Source organism: Epargyreus clarus, unplaced genomic scaffold (assembly GCF_041222505.1).
Source record: "Epargyreus clarus isolate Ecla_fem2 unplaced genomic scaffold, WU_Ecla_fem_2.2 ptg000007l, whole genome shotgun sequence".
NCBI lineage: Eukaryota > Metazoa > Arthropoda > Insecta > Lepidoptera > Hesperiidae > Epargyreus > Epargyreus clarus.
This window is the reverse complement of record NW_027332215.1, coordinates 8,394,661-8,407,295: the sequence shown is the minus strand read 5'-3', so window position 1 is coordinate 8,407,295 and position 12,635 is coordinate 8,394,661. Positions and strand designations below refer to the sequence as shown.

At 34.4% G+C, this 12,635-nt stretch overlaps 1 protein-coding gene and 1 long non-coding RNA gene across 4 annotated transcripts in view; both read left to right on the top strand.

Moving 5' to 3' along the window:
- LOC140743346 (uncharacterized) overlaps positions 1–12,635 on the top strand; it is a 466,218-nt gene that overhangs the window by 305,577 nt on the left and 148,006 nt on the right. The gene's annotated exons all lie outside the window — the stretch shown is intronic.
- The window catches only part of LOC140743344 (carboxyl-terminal PDZ ligand of neuronal nitric oxide synthase protein), a 287,400-nt gene that overhangs the window by 141,307 nt on the left and 133,458 nt on the right, over positions 1–12,635 (top strand). The window lies entirely within an intron of this gene.

Genomic DNA, 12,635 nt, shown 5'->3' with positions numbered 1-12,635 from the left:
TAGTACTTTTAGTAAGGTTTATTTCAAGATTTATAATATTCTTAACACAGTGGTACTTGCAATTTAGATTTCAAGGGTAACATCGTGACCATGATTGGCATTATTTAGGGCCCCGATTCTAAGGCCCTTCGCTAGAAGATATAACCTCATAAACGATAAATAAAATGATTTTCATGCACAGATATGTAACCTTATTTTGCATCCAGGCCGCTTAAGATCCATAATAAAGGGAACTTTGTAATCCAATTTCAATAGTTTTAGGAACTTTTTCGCAGCGATTCGATTTATTTTTACGAGCATATTATGCCAAGGATACGCTTATGGGAATGGGTTGATATCCCTAAAGGGACTCCTCTAAATATTGGCTGGCCCGACCTTCATCCCGCAATGACGTATTGTCCAAAATCAAGTTGTTTACACATGTCCTAGCCTTTAACTATATGTATATGCAAAAAAAGGTTGTTAAACTATCATGTGTCGTAGTAAAATTTATCACGTAAGTAAAGTCAATATCATGTAAAACTTGCAAAATTGATATAAATGTCAAAATTCTAATATAAATTTTGATAATACCTTGTAATCAAGTTATCAGTAATGTTTTTATAGGAATGAAAAGGTAAACAGAGCGGGAAGACTACCCACCTGATGGTAAGTGGTCATTGCTTCCTATGGACATCGGTAACCAACTCCTTTAAAACGGGTTCTACTTGAATCCGATCACAGAGGCCTCCCATTAGGACTAAGAAGATCACTTCACCTCTGAGCTGTTACATTGTAAAAAATAGAGATTGGTGATGATGGTAGGTACATTGTACGTATTGGATATACCACTTTTTGGAACCATACCACCACCATACCATACCATACCAAAGCACCATGTGAACTCTAATTAATGCACTTTTTCGTGCATTAATTAAAGTTCAAGTACTCTACATGTAAACAAATCACTCTTACAGCTATACATTTTTAGCCGTTGTGTTATTGTATTAAATTGATTGCTAACGGATAAGTCATTCGGAATAAACCATAACTTACAAATGGAGACATACCTATTTACCGTGTTCTTTTCAAGCACAAAATCTGAAGAAGACATCGAAATATTTCTTTTAAATATGCCCTGAATCAAATAAAAACCTAATATTTATTTTGGTACCGAATATACAGCGTTTCTTTTGAAGACATCTCCGAAGGTTGTTATTCCGAGACAGATTGATTTGTTCCCACATCGGATGTCTTATTTTTTCTTCCGTTGTCCACTTACGTGGGACATTGATGTACTGTGAGATTTATTTCTAATAGTCTTTGTAACGGTCCTATCTTTTTGTTTTGTTTTTCGATATGCATTTATATGCCTAAGTTAAATTGACTGCGATCCTTTTTATGTCCCCGCTGGTTGCGGCGCCTTTCCGACAATTGGGGACATTGGGGACAATTGGGGTTTCCGACATTAGGTCATACTCTATTAGGAAACACGAGCGTGTGTGACATTTAGCTACTATTGGTCATCCCTTTTATTGTTGACCGCGCACGACGTTGCTTACCGTCATAAATTAACAATAAGTAGATTGACACAAAACATGCTGAACGTACCTAATTTGTAATAAAGTATTATTTTTGATGCAAAAAAGCATGGTTGAAAGGTAGCACTTTGTAAAGACGCTTTATAAATTTCCAGCCTCATGCTAGAATTCCCAGTGTCGTGGGTGCCATCTACACAAACACCCAGACCCAGACGTGGGATCGAACCCGGAACCCTTTGCGCGTCAGGTCGTCATCATCGAAAAGTATGGGAATGCTAATGAAACAATTACATCGCACACAATCCATCCTGCAATGTACTTACTCGTATAATTGCTTTCTCGGGAACAACGCTGACGATTTGGATGAAATTTGTATTCAGATGTCGTTTTAGTTTGTACGGTTATTTGGAAGTGGATCACAATTATGTAATTATAACAGGATTTATTTTCGAGTAACATGTGCCTAGTTTAAAATAACACCTAGCTTGTCTCGGAAAATATCTTCCTAAAATTGTAACCTCAATTTTATTGAATTTAATCATGTTGACTTCTATACCCCATGTTTAACCTAATCACTTATGTATTTCTTACAAAAAAAAACAATGTTGTAAATAATATATAATAAACGATATGATTGTTTAAAAAATATTACAAACACCTTATCTAAGCTATGACATTATTCTCGGGCAGGAAAAAAATAATTAAAATTTGTTTGTCCTTAAAATCTGTAATTAAAACAAGGATTACGTTTCTGGTTGTCAATTTTCAACAATGAGATTTGAGATACTTTGCATAATTATATTTCTCCGCAAACTATAGTATAAAAATTCAGTAGGAAATTGAGACACATATTTGTAAAAATGTATCAAAACCTTCTTTTGACACTATAAAAATATTTTTTAAACCTCCGTACCAGTATTTGTACAATGAAGTTTTAGATTACATTTATATTTACTTACCTACGAATTCGAAAAATGCAAAGCGAGCTGCTTTTAAGCCGCAAAGTTCCCGCAGCTTCCCATCTCTGCCTTTGTGAGTAAATCCGCAGAAAGTATGAAATCCCAGGTGTTTTTTTGAAGCAAATTAGTTGTGCCCAGCGGTGCATTTTGCTCCATATTTTTGTTTTTACGTAAGACTCGTTGTAAAAATATTAATTACGAAGAAAAGCGAATTAAAAGAGCTTTCTCTTAACATTTTATTGCCTTATGAGGTATTTTATACGCTTTCTATCTATGACTGCATAACAATGGATATAATATAAAATAAATATATAATTTCGTACGTATTTAATGACACAAATACATTCATTATTTATTTAAACTTTTATATAGCGGGATAGATTAAAATATGTAGTACAATCAATTTACCTCATATCGCTTCGCTATGCTGGTAAATTTTAATTGTACGTATGTTAAGATATGAATTATGTGTACATTAGCTACTAGAAGTTGTAATTTAAAACTCAATTAGTATACTTTATAACGCTTTGTTCTCTGGTTTGAAGGGTGTGGTAAGGGAGATAGACTTTACCGAGGCGTTCAAACTTAGTCCTCAGGAGTAGCGGCGCATCTGTGGCCGAGCTCAAGTAGGAATATATAATCCTATCTCGGGTTGATTTCAGATGCCCATGGGCGACAGTAGCCACATACCATCAGCTAAACTGCATGCTCGTCTGCTACATCTATATTTAAAAAAAAAACAAATCGTCACGCAGCATCGATGAAATACGTTCTTCTCTCCATAATGATTTATTTGCCATCTGATGCTTGTGAATGTTGACAATGAGCGGAAATCGTTTTGCAATTTTAGGGAGAATCGGAAACGTGCGGGTTTAATGTGGTCGTAAATTTTTGTGCGCCTTACGAAATTCTTTATTTTTAATCGTCCTGAAACCAATTTCCTTATTCGATTTAAGGCCGTCCGTTGGCTACCTGACTTAAGAAAGCATTAAATAATTATTATTTCGTTCTAATTTTTTGAAATATGAATCAAATTGCGAACTTCGCACTATTATTGCTATTTAGTATGTAGTAGTAGTGGTAGATCCAAATTAGTACGACCTGAGAAGTATGACCGACAAATGGTTCGGTGGAAGGGCGTCGATGCCGGCTTAGAGTGTCGACACTTATAGACTACAGGCAGAACTTGTACCTTTAGTATGAGTTTTACGTTTGCTCGAAAATATTCGACGTATGCGAATTCCCTCCCACAGCGCTCCCGTGGACCTTATCGGAACTAAAATTTATTTTTACATTTTCAATTAAATTTTGATAGCGTTATAGTTCCGTTTTTTTTAACTTTTACTGCGGAATTTTAGTTCCGATACGATCCACTGGAGCGCTGTAGGAGCGAATTCGTAAACGTTGAACGTTTTCGAGCAAACGTTAAAACTCGTACTAAGGGTACTGTTGTTGAACCTGGAGTTATTCACATATTTTATGGGCGGCAATGACTACTAACCAATAGGTAGTGGCAACCTCGTTTGCTACATTATGTAGTATGCGTTATAGTCACATCAGTCTTCAGCTTAAATATTTACCCCAGCGTTTTGCTGTTATTATGCAAAATGCACTGTTACATATTCTTCAAAGGAAGCTTTACAAATCACTTAAAACAACTTCTTGCAACTAATAACGTTATGCACGAAGACTACTGACGGTTACGAGAATCACCCTCATGCATACTTCTTGTAAACATACGTACGCCGTTTTCAATTATACAAGAAGATACAATTAGCAACACCTTTTTAAAGCAATAATAACTTTTTGATCAAATGTATGTAGGTATAATCCTGTTATTCCGATAACTAACTAAATTAAATAATTACATTACTAGCAAAGCGTTGTTGTATTTCAATTTCAAATTAACAATGCAAACTAAATTAAATATACAACAATCAGTGCGCCGTAATGAAATATCGAAATATAAAAATACTTATTGATTTTACTGATAAAATGGTAATATTCAAACTGACCTCATACTTCTATCAAATGTTTTCAGTGATTATCACATCTCACACGAGCGCATGTACACGTTTATGTACAAATGTATCTTCGCACGCACACATTCAAACACACGCACGCATACGAACACACACAAACATGCTAACACGCATACGAACACACGCACAAACACGCTCGCACGCACACACTCCTAACCACGCAAACACGAATGCACACGCACTTCCATATTAACACTTGTTTCCTAATTTTAATATCAGTCAGTCCACCCTAAAGCGGCTGCGTCGATTAGATTGTGGTATACCGATAATGCGTCTAGTCAGAGAAGAAGAGCTGCCCCTAAGATTCTTTAGTGTTAGCAATTTGATGCGATCTCCCTAATTCAGATCATTACGAATACGGTTACTTATAATTAACTTGTATAAGAATGTTCCACTTCTTTCGGATCATTTCACAAAACGAGAACGGTCTAGGTCACATTGTCCACCGAACTGGTTACACATCTTAAAAGCTTCCAGTTTATTATACGCATATAATTAAAGAAATGGAAATGCCTGGGATTCGAACTCCGGACCTGAATTGACAACCAATGTACCAGTAAGCTATAAGTCTAAACTTTAATTACAAGCAAACCTTCGTATTATAATTGCTCTCCTTGCGGTTATGTGAATAATCTAGATAATATATTACAACCTTCACGAAACAACCCTTTACGAATGTGAACTCTAATTAAGTTACAGGTGGCGATGTGCCATTAAATTATTTCCGGTGAACGTACACGTGTCGCACGTATATACGTTTACGGTGTGCGAGGCTTCAGCAAAGATTATAATATGTATGTATAGTACGTGGGAGCCTTAAGCAAAGATTTGAAATGTGGTAGAGTCAGTGGTGCGATCAGGGCTATATAACCACGACATTTATTTTTGGCTAACTTTGGGGAACTGCGAGCGTGTGTGTTTCTATGTATATCTTATTTTTTAGCATGCCCTGCAGTCCAAAAAGCTTAACGGATTTTTAAATATAAAGTATGAGTATAATGTTTAACTACACAAAACACACATGAATATGACAAAATATGACACATGTAACACATACAAAATCTTCGTCAACCTGGCCAGGAAAGGTAAATTCGGAAATCTCTTGTCATAGTGGATAAAGGCAGGGTACAAAGGGATGCGGCAAATTATTTCCTTTATTCAAATGAGTTACGAGGATCGTGTGATAGAGCAATGTTCAGATAGCGAACTCTGCTTACGAATTGTATTAAATTTACATGAACAGTAACTAAAGAGTAATAAGATAAATCTCGCCTGCTAAAAAATAAAGCATATATCACTCCCCAAATTATGATGCGTCCAAAGACACATATTCATTTCAACAGCATATATCCAACCTTATATTAAAATCTACATTGTATTTGCGATGTAGGATAAGCCAAAGAATGAGACTTACATATAAACGTTCGAAAAAATGAATAACCAAATGTTCGTAATGAATTAAGTATCCAAAATTTAATAATCACCAAGATTTAAACCAGTTATCACCAGATATATCTAGATAACAAGAAATAACACATAAACTAGATATAACCGGTTATTTCTGGCTCAGCGGTCCAGCGGACGGCCGATGGACAGGATGGGCCTACACCTCCACGCTCTACTTGCGCTTCTAATTGTGCTTTCATTACCACATCCCGGGTGAAATCTTTTTCTGCTCTTTAATCATTTTTAGACCATTTATTCGTTATGGGATTATTTTGCCACCTAACACTACAAGGGATATGTAATTTTTTTACATATTAAAATTACCATTGAAAGGGAAAACATATCTGGGATTTATAATGTGATTTTTTATTATATCTATTTTTTTACTTAGGCCTGCCTTCAGCTTATAACTTTGGCGTTAATAAAAATCTTTTTAAATGATTGTTCGTTTACTGGTACGACATAGACTGATTTCATTTATATGTTTTTAACTTTACAAAGTTAGGATGGAGCCTGAATTTCGTACCCAGGCAATCTTAATAATAAACCTACTTCATTTGATCATGATCATAAAACGAATTGATATTAATATACCTAATACATATAAACGAAGAAATTGAAAGGTCATCAAAGCGGTGACGGACCTACCTTATCACCAGCCGTATGGTGGAGCGATAGGTTTTTCCTATATTTAAACTTTACCACCACACTGATGGGCCAATGTGAATATATATATCTAATTAAATTTAATTTAATAGCGATGTTTGTTGTACGAGTGTCTCGCTGCTGCAGGTGCCACGCAAACACATAACCACATGTACTACTACTTACTGCCATTAATGGCTTTTGTGCAAATATTTCAACGGTACAATTAATTACTTTTGACATTATGCTTTGAATTAATTTCGATACTTCACGCGATTACGTAAAATTAATTGTTTGTATATCTGAAATCTAATATATCCCGAAATTATAATAGATTGTTTTGATAAACCTATTGAAATGTATTGATTAACATGCACCTTTTTGAAAATGGATTACTTAACACAATTTTATTGTTTTATTTTTATAGTAAAAAAAATCGGTTGGGATTTTCACAACAACGCATCTCTATCAGCTACTTGTTACTTCGAAAATATGAAGAAGTTTTGAGTGAAAATCATAAAGCCATGCTCGAGAAGCATGGAATTCAGTACGAAGACTTTAGTTATAATAACATTATTATTTTCAAAACTAAAAATCACGCTCTAACAGTTATTGAAACTAAAAAGAAGTCGGTTACAAACATACAAACAAACATACAAACATACAAACATACAGGTGAAGCTAATAAAAAGCGTGTAAAAATAACAGCAATTATTATAATTATAAATTTTTTGAGCAGTCGGGGCCTGCTTAAAAATAATAAATTAGACAAATCCAACGACACCTCTAATGTTGAAATCTGTCAAGCTTGGGCTGTAGGGGATGCCGAAGAATGAGATATACATACATGAGCTCAAAAGCCTCAAAAACATTTCAATCTGCAGTTGGGTAAAAAATAAGGAGGCAGTGGGAACGGTTCACAAGTTAACTCGTATTACGTCACTAATTACAATATTATAACGATACTCATTACCAATCACAATCGTGATGGATAATCAAACGTGACACTACGCGATTTATTCGTGTCGCGTTTTTCTTTATCATATTTACAGCTGACGACGCGACCACGACTTTTTTCTGCATAGACAAGCAATGGTTTATGTGTTTTAGGTATTTATGTATTCTTTAAATAACTCATTTAACGATATAGTTGCAATACTGCTGTTATTATGTAATCAAAGATCTCATTCCGAGAAGAGTTACTTTAATAATACTGGGATTAAGATGTTACAAATAACAACTGATCTACCTATAAATAAATAGAATGGTATCGATGTTGTATCATGATATTATAAGTAGATTGTTTTTTTATGATTTTAGTTATATTTAGAATACTGGAAATATTTTTACTTTTTTATGTTTTCCTAAGAATATTAATAAATATTACATATCATATCATACTACATTACATATCATATTAGATTTTTGATATGCGTTGAAAAAGCATGTCGATATTTACGTACAAGTTATCGTTGGTCGTAAGTCATAGTTTTATAGACCGATTGTTTGCTTACGTATGCCGTAACCAGCACTCCTCACGAACTGTCGGCGGCAATAATAAATTACTATTTCAACCTTATTGCTAGAGACACGTCCAATTCGCAATTGGCTAGAAGGGTGGACTGACGCTTGGATACGTCTAATTCTGAGAAGAGATACGCGAGCAGCAGCAGATCAATAGGTTTATTGCAAAAACATTTTTAAGTGATGTGTTACCACCCATTAGGATTAAGAAAGTCTTATAAGTATAAGTCACTCGACCTGTTATGTCCAAACTGCTTCACGCTAGAAATCGGTGTGGCGAGGGTACCTTCTTGATTGACATGTATTGGTTCTGACACCTTATTTACCCTAATTTAAATTTTCTGCCACCCATCACCTGACACATTCAAATAGCAAAGGAGTTCTACTTTTAGTTGATCTTAATACCATGTCGACTCTATTAAAGCCTTAACAGGTAGTTACATCAGACCAGTAGCCTTAGTATGACTTTTAAAGTTTTTACAAAAATCACTATTTTGGTATTTGTTTACGTATTTGTCCATACATTTCCAATCAGCGTCCCTAGCAGATTGTATCAGAATTCATACTGATAATATATGGGAAATACATAAACAAAAATAAAAAATAGTCATTTTTGTCAAAACGTAAACTACAACACAAATAAGCAATAAGTACCTAGGTAGGTAGGACCTTCAAATTCAATACACAATGCGTTCCTTTCTTATAATAAGAAAAAGAGTTAAAACAGCTCCGTTGTATAGAATTTCGCACCAGACGGTACTAAGCAACCCGTTTATAAGGAGCGGTGTGAACAAAAATAGAGCCTTAATAAACTTAGCGCCGGGTTTATTTGGATGTAATAAATGAACGTTGGGGGCGTGCGAATTGTATTTTGAATTGGAGCGACAGGATGACGGAGAGGTAGCTCGCCGGACTTTGTGCCGCGGACAGTAAAGGGTCCTGCGTATCAAATTTTGCGCTCATGACATGAGATGGAGATGAATAATTAAATAAACGTAATTTAAATTTCATGAGCAATGATGGCCTTATAGCTTGTAATTTCGTTCCCCAACTCTAGATGTCCTGATAAGGGTTGCATAGAACAGAGGTGCAAGCAATTTCAAAAAGTCAAGATTTTTCTACGATAAATAGGCTATTACCAGTTCGTTGCAACGTGAATGTAGTTAAACGTAGATTTCAACAATAATATCTTCAAATGCTTACGTAAGTATAGATTTTTTTATAATATTGGCAGTCGACTATGTAATCCGTCTGATGGTAAGTGATCACTGGCGTTCGTGGACATCTGTCACCACCTTCATATGGAACACCTGGTTCCACATGAATCCACAGATAAGACTAAGATGGTCGTCTCATTTCTAAATATAAGTCTTAATAATTTAAAAATAAATTACCTACACTACTTATTTTACTTAAAATGTATCAAGAATTGTTTCAAAAATCTCGTTTGCAACGTCAATTTAAATAAGTTCATTAATCTTGAGTTTACGAAATTAATTGTGAGCTACTTTTCCATTACCTTGACCAAACTGGAATATTGCGTAACGTTTCGACTTGATGCTTTTACCTACTTGTTTTTCACAAAAATAGGCTGCGAAAGAGGGTGGATAAATTGGAGTGCTTGGTTTATTTGTGGATGGGGGAATTGAATTATGGATTTTAGTGGCAGGATGATGTGGGCTCTGCCGGACTGGACCGTGGATAACTGATATATTTTTACAAAAAATGTAACAGTAGATATTCAGCCTGTCAATGTATTTTAAATTTCTGTTTCTTTAATTTCCATCTATTTAACTAGCGAAACGTGAAAATAAATATAGTTGTTAAACAACCAGGCAGGTAGGTTTTGTTAAACTGACTGTACTGTAATATAGTCAGTTTAACAAAACTTTAAATATTGTAACAGACAATATGTAAATGACCCCATAGTTCTAGAGGAATGAGATGGGGTCGGTTATTGATATACTATTAAGATACTCCATCTTCATTTTCATGACACATCTATTATGTAATATTTGTATTTATTTTCTTAATATATAAATACGTAGAATATTTATATACACGAGTATTATTATTAGTATTAGTACTGTTGTCAAAACGTGGCAATCGTATAACATATACTACAACGTGCAATAATTAAATTCATACCAGAAACCTCATAACATACATGGATCGTTTAATTTGGTGTGACATTTGGCTGACATTGACATTGCTAGATTGGAATGAAGCCGATTCCAATTCAGACAATTAGGTCATCGTGTAACCGCAACCACAGTTTCCGACGTTTTTATTCGATCAAAGTTACCTCATTAGTCTTACGAGTACGTGATCAATTGATACTGTTAAAATTGATTGAAGGCTTATGAATACATTTGCAAATACGTACGTTTGAATTATTGCCCGTGTTTAACCGTCTATATTAAAGTACTAGCTGACCCGACAAACTTTGTACCGCCTCAAAATCTATTTATTAAATATATTTCATATAAAATAAAGCCTATATTACTCGTGGATAATGTAGCTTTCGAATGGTGAACGTATTTTTAAAATCGGTCCAGTAGTTTTTGAGCCTATTCATTACAATCAAACAAATAAACAAAGTTTTCCTCTTTATAATATTAGTATAGATTTGATCGAACGTATAGCAAGTTGGAAGAACATCTTTAACCATTTTAGTTTTCGTTACATGGTATATCCAAAACTATTATTCATTTCATAAACAAAGCATCAAAGTGATAAGATATATAACACAATTATTTCTTGACCATTGTTGTCATTAATATGCTTATTATATTATGTCCATTTGTAATTTATTACACATATTGACAGTAATTTATCACACACAAGAAAACGTTAACAAACTCGTATAAAAAATCTGCCTTTATTTTATTTCGCGTCTGTTGGTACCGAATGAGATATCCGAAACTATTACAACATTTCGAAACAAAGTCTTGTTCTGATTGAGCAAAGTTCCTCGCAGACCTTGTTTAAAGATAAAACTTGTATAAACGTTTTTATCTGAACCAATTGTCTTGATCCAGCTATTAAATGATTGCAAATTCTTCGCCCAACTTTCAAAGTTCAGTAAAAAACTTCGGGCGAGAACAATCCGAAATACAAGCATTTTCTTGCGCAGTTTATTCAATTTATTCCAAAAAGTTTTCTTGAATAGCTGCCATTTGTAAAGGAAAAAGAAGGAATGTACGGGAAACTTTCGGGAATCCTTTGTATGTATCTATGAGGCAGAAACACTGCATGGATTTTTCTATTTGTATAATTGCTGATGTTATGTTCAAATGGATTACTAATGAATTGGTTAGGTTTGATGAAGTTATTCTTAAATAAATTTAACTGCGCCTTGAATTACTTGCTTCCGATCTTGCATTTCTTTTGTTTTTGATCAAGAAATCTTGATACTTTTGAAGATAACCTACAAGCAATTAATTCGTGTAATCAAAATACACTTTAAATGATAGCAAAATCTTTTAATCTGCCAAATTCCAAATGCAAATTCCAATTTCCAACTCCAAATGCCAAGGACAGCCAAATACAAAAATACACTTGGTATTTATTTTGAATTCACAGACAATCACTGTAATATTATATTATTTTATATTTATTACAGCATTCTAATTAGTTTTATCTATGGTAGCAGTTATTTCAGTTATTTCAAACTTGGCCTCATTATGGAGAAATTTTGGAACAAAGGGCACATCCTCGCAGCGGAAGAGGCGCGTCCGAGTTGACAGCCATTGGGCCCGCAGTCAACACTTTGATTCTAACAAGCCTGCCCTCGTAATCCGTTTACGAAGGGACTCTTGCGGCCGGCTGCCGTCGCTTTGTCAAATGTCCTACTTAGGCCCTTTGCCAAATATTTGTCTTTCAACATTAACAACCAACTAAAACCATTTGCGGCTTGCCAAACCTAAATTTGATGCGACCAAAACTTGTTTTGACTTGACAATCGAAATTATGGGCACCTTGGCTAGAGTCAACCGATAAGGAGCCATTTCATGTTTATTTATTTATTTATTTACATGCCAACAGCAACACACACAATACATTATATAGTACTTAGAAGTACACTATAGTAGTATTAATAATATAAGGTTCGTATGAGTGCCAATTATAGGCATGAACAACATTTATATTATATTAGTATGTATCTTTAATTTGTATGGAACAAGTCGAACCATACGCAACCATTATAATGCTGACTGAGCATGGTAATAATGAAACAACCGCAAATGTTGCCCACTAGTTTCGATCTGTGCCATTTAACTATGATATAAGTTCTACTGATATAAGTAGTGGGACAGTAATGGGTTGCTGATGGTGATGATAAGTGCTACTTATGTGCTAAAATTTTATTTTTAAAATAGATAATGTATCAAAGTAAATGTCGAATTCCTTATCTATATTGCATAGTCGGTTGTATTCGGCGCAAATTCGAGGAAGAGGGGAGATGTTAACCTTAACGTATTATTAAAATGTGAAAA